We start from the raw sequence: 14872 nt of genomic DNA on the forward strand, positions 1-14872 counted from the left end.
AATTTAGAATATCGGATTATATCACTGCATAGACACACCTTTATTAAAAGTGGTTTTAAACATGATGTTAGAAACATTAATGCCCCACCAAATGACAATGCCATTAGTGAACTAAGAAGCACGTCAGTAGTCATATAAACGCTAAACATGGGCTAGATTCTAATTATAGATTGAGCAACATAGTAATTAAATAAAACATGATAAGTGCTTGTACTGCACACATCCTGAACTCAAGGATTTAAAAATGGTCTAATGTGTGAAAATAAAGAAAAGTGAGGCTCTGTGTAATGAAATGTGTATCATCACACAATTTAAACAAGAAGGAAAGCCGGTATTGATTGCTGGTTTTCTGTGTTTTATTTGAAAATCCGCCACCAGATGTATATCTTTGTCTCTCTCTCTCCTGCTTCTGGTTTACGGTAAAGGTCAGAGATTTTTCTTGTACTGTAACAAGAACATCTGACACAGACACAACAGATCCAAGTCTGGGCCCCCAAACTCAATTATCACACCAAAATATATTTATTTGGGTGGAAGCATACTTCCCTCCCCGAAGCTACGCCCGTGTGCAACTCTATGCTCCATAGCCGCAGGACTCACAGGTGCAGCATATGTTGGCTCGCCAAAAAGCCACTTTCATTGGTGTCACCTACATGGTTATGTAAATCTTCTTGACTATCCCCTTCTGAATGGTCACTTTCTTGAAGGTGTTTTTTAAGGTCCAGTGTAGTTTGCACAAGTTCCTCAATTGAAATTGGTAGGGGATTGGTGGTGGGGAGCTCATTCTTTTCCTCTTGCCTCACATAGTCGGCTTACCAACTTCTCCTCTATGGATCTCTCGGTCACTCCATATGCACTGATTTCTTCCTGCAGCGCCTTCCATATAGTCCTTTATGTGATTTGGGCACTGCTAAGGATAACTTCCTAAATAGTTGCTCATGGCGCCCAACACTGCTCCATAAGGATGTTCAGTTATTTCCCTGAGAAAGTAAACTTTCTTTTTCAGCTCCTCACATCCCATCATCCTTGTCACTGTCCTTATGTGACATTTTGGGGTCTAAAATGGGTGGACGGCAAACACACAGACTGATTAGTAATGAATTCTCCTAGGGGACACCTGCACCAACTCTCCCGTTTTAACCACAATAATAGTTCCTGGTTCTAATGTCATCACTGTATGTCAAATGTGACTCTTGCTATTTAAAACTCCATTTACTATTTAGAAAATCGCTAAATGTGATTTCCGAAATGCGAATAGAGTTCATCACAGGAAGGAGAGTGGACATTGAAGGGCTGGAATAGCCTGTGAATACACAAGCCAAGCTTAAACATTAGTGGATATTCACAAACTCCTTTTATTCCTTTCCACCCTGGAAAAAGTCAGTCAGTTACTTGTGGTAAGAGACTCCCCTATTTTAGAAATTCCACTCATACTTACCTACCCTTAAAGTTTTGCTTTCCTACTTTAGGAATGCAGATAAGGATCTCACAATCAGGTGCAGCCTGATGACCTTCTCTGTGCAGGCTCGGCCTGGACTTCTATACTGCTGGTTGTGGTCTATCAATAATTGCCCCCTTCAAAAAAAGAACTTGTGTGGTATTTGCATATAGCAAACACAAGAAGACGATGGATGGAGCTCTGAAACATTTCAGACACTCACCGCCAGTCACAAATCTGGGTTGAATTCATCATCGTTCTTTAGCTCACTTCGCCACCCCAGTTCAGACCCAGCCATATGCAAATCAGTCTTGACCCTATTCCTCATTGGAATAGTCCAGCCTGAACTGCCAAGCCAGCTCTTCACTGTACCGTAAACAAGTATCCTGGGACCAGTTTCAGGGTAACACTCCTCATCAACCAGGTTTGTGCATATCCCAGCATGCATTAGCAGTAGCTCCATCCCTTACAAAGTACTGAGGCTCACTGGAAAACCTTGGATAGTCCTATGCCAATTCAATAAAACATAATAATTACAATAAACATACTATCAAAAAAAGCTTAAGTCTAAATACCTGGCTGCAAACACAGCTGCTTCTGGAGCCTCACACCATGGCTGACCAGATTTCTTACCACAGTCTGACATTATGACTGCCCCCTGGTGCAGCAACTAAAGATTAGGTGACAAACTGGTGCAAGCCGACTAGCTGTGAGGACAAAGAGGAGGACCTGGCTGCAGGCTACCGATCCCGGGAGGTGCAGGGCATAAATGTGCTTCCCTCTTGGGTGGCCTGGGCAGGCCCAGGCAGAGACAGTGTACCTGAAGCCTCTTATAGTGACTGAGCAGGCTAGGAGGAGCAGGGCAGGAAAACATTGCACCCTCCCAGATCATTCTCAGGTTGTTAGAGACCGGGGGACATGCCTGAAATAAGGAGCTCTATTGGGAGCTGTGAAGGTTAGAAGTAAAAAGGTTTGCATGTACTGGGCCGAATGAGGTGAGATGACCATGGTTGCAGTGCACTGTTGGGGATGGTGGGCCCAATTAAGGCTACTTCTTCAGATTGGTTTGGTGGCTAGGCTCGGGGCCTAATTCCGACATGAAATCAACACCTATGACAGTGCAAAGACATGCTTCTACCCTAGGCCATAGCCGTGTTCATCCATGAACAGCACTGGGCATGGTGAGGTGCTCTTTGGGGTGGGCTAAAGCCTTGTATGGTACTGAGGGAAGAGGACCTGATTCTGTAGCCGACCCTGAAGAATCTTATTATGCATTGTGAAGGGTGACGCTTTAGGCCCCTGTTGACTCTAATTTTACCAACCCCTGGGAGAAGATCGGTGGGGGCAGCTTGAAGCTGGAATAGAGACAGATGGGCCAGAGCCAGCAGTGGGCACCCTCCAATAATGCTCAATGTCACAGGTGAAAAATGACCCACCCCCCCATACGAAGGATGTTTTCTAAAATTAACAAACCCTCAGAAGAAGGCCTACAACTGAGCACCAACGGGCCCCATCTGCCCTGTGTTGGTGGGATAGGGCAGACACAGACTGAAGGGACCATGATGAAGCCTGAACGCTCTAAGATGGCATCAACCAAAGGATACATTGAAATGATAGCACACGCCTCCAACCAAGTAGACCAGCTACATCAAGTGGCATCATTCCTGGACAGCAAAACACACAAGATGATGGAAGGAATGTTGCACATTGGCAACACATTCACCCCCAGTCACAGATCTGGGTTTAATCCATCGTTATTTTCCTCACCACGCCACCCCAGTTCAGACATGGCCATATGCAAATCAGTCTTGACCCTGGGCCTCATGGGAACAGTCCAGCCCGAACTGCCAAGCCATGTCTTCCCTGGACCGGAATCAAGCATCCTAGGACCGGTTTCGGGGTTTCACCCCTCTTCAGCCAGGATAGCTTGACTCCAGTGGCGTTATGAGCACAGTACCCACGTCTGGGCATACCCTTCCCAGATAGGGCGAACAGCAAAACACACAAGATGATGGACGGAATGTTGCACCCCGAAACCAGTCCTAGGATACTTGATTCCGGTCCAGGGAAGACAAGATTTTGCCAGAAATCGTAGCGCCTAAGTCTACCCTTAAAACTAAAACAGACTTGCTGGCAATTGATGTGGAACTTCTTAGAGCTGATCATAGAAAGTTATTTGAGAGGGTCGAGAATAACTACTCAGAACAGGCAGCTTTGAGACCGATGGCATTGGAGATGCAAACTCAACTCAAGGTCCTGTGAGAGGAAATAAAAAGTCTCAAGCTCAGGTAGGAAGATACCAGAAGGGCGTTCGAGATGCAATAATGTTAGAATCATTGGAGTGTCGGAGCATTCCAAGGACCCAAACATAGAACTGTTCCTCAAGGACTGGCTCACAACAACAATGTTGGCAGGCAAAGTACCAATGTTTTGCTTGATTGTAAGGGTGCATCGAGTTCCAAGATGTCCTCCCCCCAATGGGGGCGGAGCCGAGACTGATTGTGGCCAGACTTCTCAAATACAGAGACAGGAATTTGATCCTACAACTCTCCAAAAATAAAGGACCTTGGAATTTAAACAGTGCAGCAATTGATGTCTACCGAGACTACAAGAATGATATGCAGAAACAATTCATTCTTAAGAATTAAGCAACAACTAAGCCAGAATGGCCTTTGTTATGCTCTCATGTACCTTGCCAAACTCTGAGTTGTCATGGACAATGGGACACTTTTATTTTTATCCCCACACGAGGCCTGGAACTGGCTCTAGACAAAGGTGATAAACATGCCAGCAGACAAAAATGTCCTTGCCAGGGATGGGAGGAATTTCAAGGCAGAGGTAGCTGCAGCCGATGACAACATGGCCAATCTCTAAAAAATAGGCAGCTAGCGAAAGAGTGCAGGTGATCACTGAGGTGCCCCTCAAGAATAAACCTCGAGCAGACAGAATGGCATCCGAACCTGAAACAGCAACAGGGTCATGGGATGTCGGCTCTGGTGATCACCAGAATGGCCGACATCATCATTTAGCCTAAAGTGCAAGTATAATATTGACAATGACTCAGGATGTTTTGGGGTTTGTCTGTGAATGTGTTGGGCCTAGCATGAGGGTGGGGGGGTTTCTACAACCACCGTACTTAACAAGCAAAACATATTAACATGGAACATATGCAGGACAGTCACTACCATGAAACGTCACAGGGTTTACATGTAACTGAAACAGCAGCTACACATAGTCTACCTACTGGCAATGCACCTGACTGGTTCAAAACTGCCGATGATGGTCAAAAGAGACATAGAAGCCAATTAATAAGCATGTCCTACTCTGCTCATGCAAGAGAATTGCTGATATGGATATCTTTTGGGTTCTGTTCGTGCTGCAGCACAGGTGTGTGGATCCTTGAGGACAGATATGTGGTGGTTGAAGGAACACTTGAAGGGTACCTGCTGGCCACAATAGCTGTTTATGCACAAAATAGCAATTACAAAGTATTCATGGGTATGCTTATGCCTACTAGAATTGCAAAATCCGCGGGCATGGAGTCTTTTGGGAGGAAATTTCAACTGAGTAGTCAACACTGATTTGGACAGATCCACTCCTTCAGAATTGGGCACACCTGGCATCAGGGATTCACAATTGGATGGAAAGTAGTCATCTCCATGATGCATGGAGACTCATTTACCCAGGCACTAGAGAGCACTTGCTTTATTCTCCTGTTTACCAGTTACACACAAGTCTGGATTTATTCCTGTGCAGTGAGGAACGGGGTCAAAGGTATCTGACACTGAATATTTGTGTCATACACTCTCCAATCATACTCCTTTTAAGATTGTTATACCTTGGGGCAGTAAGAGAGCTTAAAGTCTTTTGTCGAGAATATGCACAAAGGAGCAACTTCACCCCATTCCGAGACACTGTCAATAGACACATTATACTCTTTGCTGAGATAGAGGGCACCATTATTAAGAGGACACTGGAGTGGGATGCATTTCAGGTGGTTATAAAGGGACACTGCATCAAGACTATGGGCCTGATTTATATCTTGGTGGACGGGTCTCTAGGTAGATGAGATTTGCACCTTGTCCAAGTAGGACCCACCCTCTGGTAGCTTAGGACAGAGCAGTCAGGCTTAACTCAAGAGGCAATGTTTAAAAGTATAAGATACAGCTACTCAATGAGAACACCACAAAAAGATTCAAGGTTTAGAAATATAGAGAATATTTATGAGACTAAAACAAGACCAAAACGACAAACATCCAATAATTTAAAGTCGAGATATTAATGTCTACAGATTAAATGTGAAAAAAGTGCTTAGAAGTCAGTGGCGATCAAAAGGTTACTTAAGTTCACGAGAGCCTGGTGCAAATTCAAAGTTCTGGCTGACACCAACAGAGGACAGCCTGGCTACCGAACCCACGCAGGGTCCGCTGAAAAAGTACTATGGATGGAGCAAAGCGTTGATGTCGAGAGCAATGATGTGGCGATCATTTCCATGCAGTACGGTCAGTAGAGTCGTCGTCAGGCTCTATTGAAGTGAATACAATGTGTCCTCGTCGAACGGCACAGAGCTTCATCATGTTGGAAAATGACATTACAGCTTTAGATGGGCAGAACTTTACTGGCATATAGAAAGGCACTGTGTTAAGTGCACTGGGTAGTGAGGGTCAACCTATGGACAATGTGTATAAAAAAGCTTTAAAACGTCTAGAGAACAGGTTTGCAAAATAAGTTAATTTAGTTAGTTAGTTACACACAACCACAAGCTTGAACATGAAATGATTGATGAATTTGTAGCCAGGCTGAGGGAGCTGTTGGTCAAATGGCATTTTGGAACTATGACTGATGAGTTAATACGCGACCAGCTTATTGTTCATTGTTGAGAAAAGAAAATTCAAGAAAGGTTGTGGCGGTGAAAGATCTTTCTCTTAAGAAGGTGGTTTAAATGGAAAAATAATAGAGGAGCATGAGGGAGATGAACAGAAGAGAAAAAAATGGTGATTTGTCCCTGATGGTTTCTGATAATCAATGTATGGAGGGGGATAGCAATGTAGAGTATAAAAAATAGGCAAAAGGGGGGTTCTACTACTTTGTCAAAGGGCAAGGTGAAGGAATGTACTAGCCGTGGCAGCACATATCAATTGTCAGTCTCCAAAAGGTGTTTCGCAGTCAATAAAGACTGCAGAAAATGTGGACGCAAAGGCCATTCTCCACACGTATAGGGATGGCATAAAAAGTGGCAAAGATAATAAGTCCAGAGTGAGTGTGGTGGAGGCGGCAGATGACACCATATATGGTGACGATTTTTTTGTGGTAGACCAGTGTGTAGAAGAAAAAGTGGACAAGAGTACTTTGTTAGGTGATAAAAAGAATGTGTAGACCTAAAGCAAAATTTAGGGTGTCTGAGTGTGAAGCTGAGCTTAAGATTGATTCGGGATCAAGTATACCATAATTCCGGAGAAAATGTTGAGGGCACATTGGAAGGAAGGTGCATTGCTACCTGAAGATACTAATCTAGGTGTTATAAGGGGAAAACCTTGATATATTAGGATACTTGGGGCCATATGTACGTAGCCGAATACCGGTCGGTATTGGCCGATTTTCGGTAATTATACCGTTACCGACCGGTATTTAGGCTTTTGACATGTAGGGGGCTCATTTCTGTATTCGGTAATTTACCGAATCGGTACCGATTCGGTAAATACCGAATACAGAAATGAGATGTAGGGGGAGTGTGTGGTGGGTGTGGGGAGTCGTTATTTACCACCAACTGTAAGTTGGTGGTAAATGACAAATGACTCAGTAAATGCATTTTTTAGCCCTTAGATGTGTGCAATGTGGCAGACACACATGCCCTCAGGGCATGTACGTGTGCCACATGTGCACACATGCAGAAATCAGGGGTGCAACAGGGTGTCAATGTGACACCCTGCCACCCTTGATTAAGCTCCCCCCATTACCGATTCGGTATTTACCGATTCGGTAATGGTAACTGGCTTCCCATTGATTCCTATGGGCCTCCTGGCCCATAGGAATCAATGAGATACAGGTTGCCATTACCGAATCGGTAAATACCGACTCTAAAATACCGACACTTACCGATTCGGTATTTTTTTTCCTACATTACATTTACCGATTCATAAATACCGAATCGGTAACATTCGGTATTTATGAAGTGGTAAATGTAATTTACCTACATAAGGCCCTTGGTGAGTGGCATACAGTATGGAACAAGGTGTGTAGAAGACAAAGTTTATGTTTTAGTGGACGGTCCCTCTATTCTTGGATGGATGCACCAATTTAACCGTAATATCATAATAAAACCGTGGGGCACCTAATCAAGTAATCGTTGTAAAAGACGCTTAGTTGGGGAATATTTTGAATGGTGCTCAAGGAGTCTTTGATAAAACTTTAGGATGCTTGAAAGCGTATGTGCATAAAATTATGCTGAGGGAGGATGCTGTGCCAAAACAACACAAACTCAGAAGGGTGCCATTGGCTGTGAGAAGGGAGGTAAAAGAGTTATTGAATGAATTGTTGCAGGAATGCACAATTGAACCTGTGGAGGCTTCTCCTTGGGTTTCTCCGGTGGTGGTTACTCAAAAAACTGATGGCTGCCTAAGGTTCTGTGTGGACCGTAGATCCTTAAATCAAGACATTGTTGCTGACACACTCCCTCTTCCAGATATTAATTAGCTGTTATTATCTGTGAAGGGTGGTAGGTATTTCTCAAAGTTGGATTTGAGAAGTGTCTACCATCAAATTAGATTACATGAAGACTAAAAATCCTTGACAGCGTTCGTAACGTGTGATGGTCCTTCTCAATTTACTCACATGCCTTTTGGATTAACGTCAGCTATGAGTGGGTCCCAGCGTATGATGATGAAAATCTTTGAGCGGATAGAAAACTTTGTCTATTTTGAAGATAACATTTTGGTAGTTGGTGAAACGGTGGAACAGCACAATGTCATCTTGAGAATGGTTTTAAGGAAATTGGGGGAATCAGGTTTGACCTTAAATCGTGAGAAATGTACAATTTTAACAGAGAAATGATTAAGTATCTGAGATACACAATATTCAATAGTTTCATCAAGCTAAAGTGGTGTTTACAGAAAGCAACTAAATTGGCACCTTCCCCCATTGACAGAGATCAGTTAAGTTCTTTTTTAGGCGTAATAGAATACTATGCAAAATTTGTGGAGAGATTTGCTGATAAAAGTGAAAGCTTAAGAAAGGCAATACGTTTCTGTGGGAGCAAGAACAACAGGAATGTTTTCCCAGTTTTAAAAATGAAATTTTGATGCAGGGATTCTCATTGCTTTTGATCTAAAATTAAAGTCTATACTGCAAGCACAACTGGGTTAGGAACTGTATTGACTCAATTTCATGGGCGAAAAGAAAAGACAGTGGCGTTTGCATCATGTACTCTTACACAGGCAGAAAGGAACTATTCTGTAACAGAGCTTGAGGCACTAGCCACTGCTTGGGGGCAGAACATTTCCTAGTGTACTTGTGGGGTATGCGTTTTGTTATACAGACTGATCATAAGGCCTTGATGAAAATGTTTTCATCTGTGGGAGCAGGTACAGGATCTGCAAGGCTGGCAAGGTTAGCTGCGAGATTACAGGAATATTTCTAGGCAGTGGAATTTGGTCAAGGGTGGAGGAATGTGGAGGCGGATTGCCTTTCAAGGGTGTCACTGGATTGGAAAATGGTGGATGGACTTGCTGTGAAAAATCTGGATGCAGAGGGAGCTGTAGTGGTTTGTAGTGGGCTAGGAGCCTTCACTAAGTTGGAATGGGAAGAAGAAATGAAATCTGATGTTGTTCTTCAAGAGGTGGTCATGTTGATTCATAGGGGCGCTGTGAGAGAGAGTACGTTATCATTGTCGGTGAGTTCTTCTGTTCAAGTTTTTGAGGAGTTGTCGGTATGTGGTGAAAATGTTATTACATTTTTCTGTGAAAACATAGGTGTGATGATCCAACTGACTGGACAACAATGATCCAGAACCAAGTTGTAAGTAAGTTGTACTCACTCTTTAATTTCAAGCAAAAATATTAGTAGCGTGCGCCACAATGGCGTTTGAGCAGTCGCTCACTGCAAACATACCTGCCATTCTCAAATCTCAAATCACAACCTTCCTCACTGACGGTAGTACATTCTGATGGTTTCAATCAATGTTCCTACACGACAGGATATAACATGGCATTTCCTCTCTTAACAAGAAAACAAAACACTTAACCAAAAGGAAAATAAAACACACAGGGCCTGATTAGGTGTCTGACATTTTTTTCTGACCTTTGCGTAAACCACTGTTTACGGAAGGCTCGGAATTACAAGTGTTATTTAATGTATATGGTAATTATTGGATGAGTTAAATATTTCAACCTTTGTGAAATTTCAGCAGGTCAAACCTGATGAAGTTTGACAGGGGATATCCATAGGCCTTTACTACATCGTGAATTTTTATGCATTAAACACCAAAATCCACGTCATTCCCCAGAACGGCGTAATAGGTGCTATTTAACACACACAATAGATAGCACCTATACTTGTATTCATGCCCACAGTAGCAAGTATTTATGCAGCCTGCAACCAAGAGAGACCCAATGTCACAAAAAACAATTTTTGGGAATAATATACTATAACTTGCATTAAGAAAATCTGTACAAAAAAAACGTAATTTACGAAAATGAATGGGAAATCTAGGGTTACAAGTGCTTCTATGTAACATGACTGCATCTCTTTGTCTTTGATTGTTTACACAATCACACTCATTCACCTCCTGCCTACTCATAGACTGTTTGTCCCACTTGATTACTCTCTCTCTCTCTATTCCACCATCGCCATCTCTTGATGCAAATGGCATCCCCAAAAACTTTGTCAATCCCACATGGTTCACCATATGTTGCAATTCCTTTTTTTTTACATGACCTATTATCTTGATATGCACCACATCACCAAACTGAAATCTCATTTCCTTCACAAACCATCTCATGGTGGACTTAATTTTTTGCTTGGGCAGCTTCCAGATCAGAAACTTTCCCATCACATTCCAATTACCACTTCATCCATGCTGGATATAGTTTAGACACAGGTTTTCTTTCCCTCAAGTTGAAACAATTGTAGCGGAATGCATTTTGGTCCTGTAAAATCACAGCAGATTCCAGGCAGATCTCACCACATCACACCTATTCATGAGAGCCCAAAGAATAGATTCACTCATCACATGATTTATTTGCTCAACAAGTCAATGGGTTTGAGGGGATCTAGTGAACTTCTTAAATGTCTGACATCCACTGTTGCACCTGACATCCTTGGCATTTTTCCCCCTAACTCTTTGCCTTCCAGCCTCCTGTTTGTGCTGATTTCAATTTTGCTGGTGTAGGACTCTGCACACTTTACCATTGATAAACCAGTGCTAAAATGCTTGTTTTCTCTTCCTGTAAACAAGGTAATATTGGTTTACAACCAATTGGCATATTTAATTTACTTGTAAGACCCAACTAAAGTGTTACTACTTATACCGAGGACATGTAAAAAAAAAAGGCTACTAGTGGGCCTGCAGCACCTTTTGTGCCACCAACCTAAGTAGCCCTTTAAACATATCTGAGGCCTGACACTGCAGCCTGTGTTTTCAGTTTTAAATTGCCTTTTCGACCTGGCTAGGTCGACCTCTTACCAGGCACAAATGTTCCCTTTTATTACATATACCTCACCCCTAGAGTAGACCCTAAACAGCTGAGAGGGGCAGAGTGCAATGTATTAAAAATTTGGACATGTACTTTTAAGTTTTATATGTCCTGGTAGTGAAAAATCCCAAAATGTATTTGTCACTACTTTGAGCCCTACCTCTCCTATAGGATAACATAGGGTCAACATAATACACTTAATAAGTGATAACTTTTCAATTGGGAGCTGGTGGGAATATCATTTATGGTGTCTGAGAAATTGTAATTGAAAGTCCTCTTAAATGGTAAAGTTGGATTTGAATCTACAATTTTGAAAAACGCCACTCTAAGAAAGTTGGCATTTACCTGATCTATTTGGTGCCTGCAGCCTGTTCCTGGGTCACATGACTGAGTGTAGTTGACAGTTGGAGTTTGTTTATTCCAACCAGCTGGCCACACATTAGAGGGATCAGATTGGCCTGGATGGGCGATCAACTGACAGGATGGAGGCGGAGATGGGCACCGCCCCACTTGCAAGTGAATATGCTGTGCCCTGCTTTCACATAAAGGACCAGTCACCACAGTTTTTTTTCATACAGCCAGCTTGTAACCAGGGCAGGGGGAGGAAGGAAACTTCAAGGACTCCAAAGGGAAACCTCCAGAACCTTCCCCTACTTCAAAGTGGGCACCAAATATAAATATTGGACCCTTAGACCCAACACTTCAGTACACTCCTGTACCTGTGGATGCTACAAAATAAGGACTACTGTTCTACTTTGCTGTCAGAAGGGCTGCCTCTCTGCTTGCTAAGATGGGAGATTGGACCTGCATTGAATCAACAAAGAGAGGGACAGCTAGGGCTTAATAGAGGTCCAACGTACTTGCACTGAGTTAAGCTAGAAGACAATGAAAAGTACGGAGTTCCTTGGTGGCAAGCTGGCCACCTGGTGTGTACTCAAGGTAGTGAGGAGGTGGGGGATACCTCCTGTCAGAACTGGGACCCTCACACACCCAGCAAGCTAGGTGTCATGCTTCATCATATGGGTCTGCTCCTCTTCAAGCCGGCGCTGCAATGCCCGACGGGCACCCATAAAGGGGCCCTTTTTCGGAGATCTTTAGTTCCTTGCCGTATTGGTGCCGTGGGTGTGAGGGGCCTAGAGGCATGTAGATGTGGTGTGTGGATTAAAACAGGTAAGGGAATCTTTTGTGATTATTTTTATTCTGGAAAGGTCCCAACATGACTAAAAAGGGAAGAGAGGGGGGCGACTATTTTGTTTTAACGTGACAAAAATTCGCTCTACCCACAGATGTTCAACATGTTTCTCACCTCAGAATGTCATGAAGTGATCAGTTGGCGATTCCTCAGGAGCAGGTGTCTAAAAAACTATCTACAGTGGGTGGTGTGGTGCAACTCTACCTACCACTCTTGCTATCCGAGGGTTAATGCCCCGGAGAAGGGCAGCAAACCTCTTTGGTTTTCATGTGCTGCCTCATCAGATCACCGCGGAGTAATTTGGACACACAGTGTAGAACACGAATACAAATTGGCGTTAGATCATGGATTTCTGGGCGACAAGATGACAATTTTTTTTTAAACACCATCATTTTTTTTTTTTTTTAGAATGGCACAATAAAAAACATTAATAGCAGTCTTAAATGGTGCTTTTTCAATTCCACATTGTGCTTTACCGACAATTGCTACAGGATGTAAAATGGTTTGCTGTATTGACACAAGCTCTGTAAATCTGCAGTACAATTGTTCACTATATCAATTCACAGTAAAATAAACATTTCTAGGTAGATGCCTTTACAACACCACACAATCCATTGTCCATCTCAAACAGAATAACATAAGCTTTTTTTTCTTTCTTGGTCTATACCACACATAATCATATAGCATCTACATTTTAGGTGTGTTTACAAATTCAACAAAATATCTACATATAAAAAGGGAACTTAAAATGTAACTTTTTTATTTTTATTTGTTTATTAATCAGCTTGCAAGAGGCCAATGCGGACATCAAGAAGCAATAATAGTACAAGCGTTTGTTAATGCCCATAGAGCAAAGTAACAACCCCCAAAACTCCCACCACCCTCCAACCCGTTAACCCCAAGGCACTGAGAGGAGAAAAACATGACCCCAACGGAGCATCTCATCACATACAGCAGTATTACAGCAAGTCCCAAGAACAGACACAGCGAGAGCATCAGATTACAACGTCTATTATACAACAGGATTTGTAAGAAGATACACAGAAAGCGGAGCCCAAAAGTCTTTATGGCGGGAAGTTTTGGGCAATTCCTCAGCATAGGTCTCAAGTTGCTCCTTGCAGTACAGCAGGTCCCGGACCCTCTTATTCTTTACCCACCCTAGCAGGCAAAACTCAAGGGTACATTGCACAGCCTCCAACACCACCTTCGTATGCAGGCTTGTAACCTTACTCCAAAAACTGTATATACCTTTTCAGTTCCATGCGAGATGCAAGAAGTCCACATCCACCTGTCCACAAAGAACACAGCAGATGCTCTCCCGCAGACCAAACCGTCTCAATTGCATCGAGGTATAATATAGCTGCTGCAGGTATTTAAAATGGATGATGCGGAGGTTACAATTTGCAGTTAGACGGCCAGTGAGAACACAGCAAAACCTCCACATCTTTGGCGACAATGAGGTCCCCGGTAGTGCCACCCAGTTATTATATGAAGGGGAGTCAAGCTGTTCTCTTTATCTGAGAGATGCCGTGTACAATTTTGTGATCAGGCCTGTGTGATCCGCACCCGCTAACACCGCCTGCAGTGCTAACAATGGCTGAGGTTCTGCTGGGTAATCGGGATAAATGGAACGAATAGCCTGCCTCACACGCACATAGGTGAACCAGAGCATAAACCCTCGGTCCCTACCACCCTGTATGTCAGAGAGCGATCTGAACTGACCTTGTTTATAAAGGTCCCCCAACTGAGTTATTCCCACCGTGCTCAGCGCTTAAAGGGCAGCCGGTTCTTTTGCAGCAGAGATTTCCGGGTGCGCTGAAAGCGGTAACCTTGGGGCATAGAGATATTGCAATTATGCACGCATCGCCAGCGACTTCCACGCCCTTGCTGTGCAAAGTGCAGGGTTGATTTCAGTTATTGGTCCACCACTCCCACCAGGCAAGGCGGTCGCAGCCAGGGCCAGCGGGAGGAATGCGTCAGCTTTAATAGCTACATGCGGCTGGAATCATTGTGGGTAGAACCAGTAATGAGCAAACTGGGCCAGAGATAATAGAGGCGCATGTCAGGGGCTTCCAAGCCTCCTCTCTCAAACAGCAATACCAACACCTCCCAGCTGCAGCGGGCCTTCTTGCCGTCCCACACAAAGGAGAGTAGTGCTGACTGGAGTGAGTTGAACAACGCAAGATTAAGACGGATGGGGATTTTAATGAACAAGTAAAGAAGTTTGGGCAAAATTGTCATTTTAACTACTGCGATGCGATGCGATCCGCTAAAGAAAGCGGGCGTTTGGCCCATCGCGTTGCTCGTTCCGTGATTTGGACTAGGGCCTGGCCATAATTTTCCGAGACAACTACCTCAGGGTCCCTGTGAAGCCATACCCCTAGATACTTTATTGGGTCAGTTGACTATGTGAGTAGGAAGTCCAGCTCAACGAATCGCGTACCAGCCATGAGGGGGAGCACCGTCAATTTTACCCAGTTGATGCCGAGCCCTGAGAAGCGTTCAAATTTTATATATTCGCGAAGCAGTTCTGGGAGAAATGACGCAGGTTCC

Source organism: Triturus cristatus, chromosome 5_2 (assembly GCF_964204655.1).
Source record: "Triturus cristatus chromosome 5_2, aTriCri1.1, whole genome shotgun sequence".
Taxonomy (NCBI): domain Eukaryota; kingdom Metazoa; phylum Chordata; class Amphibia; order Caudata; family Salamandridae; genus Triturus; species Triturus cristatus.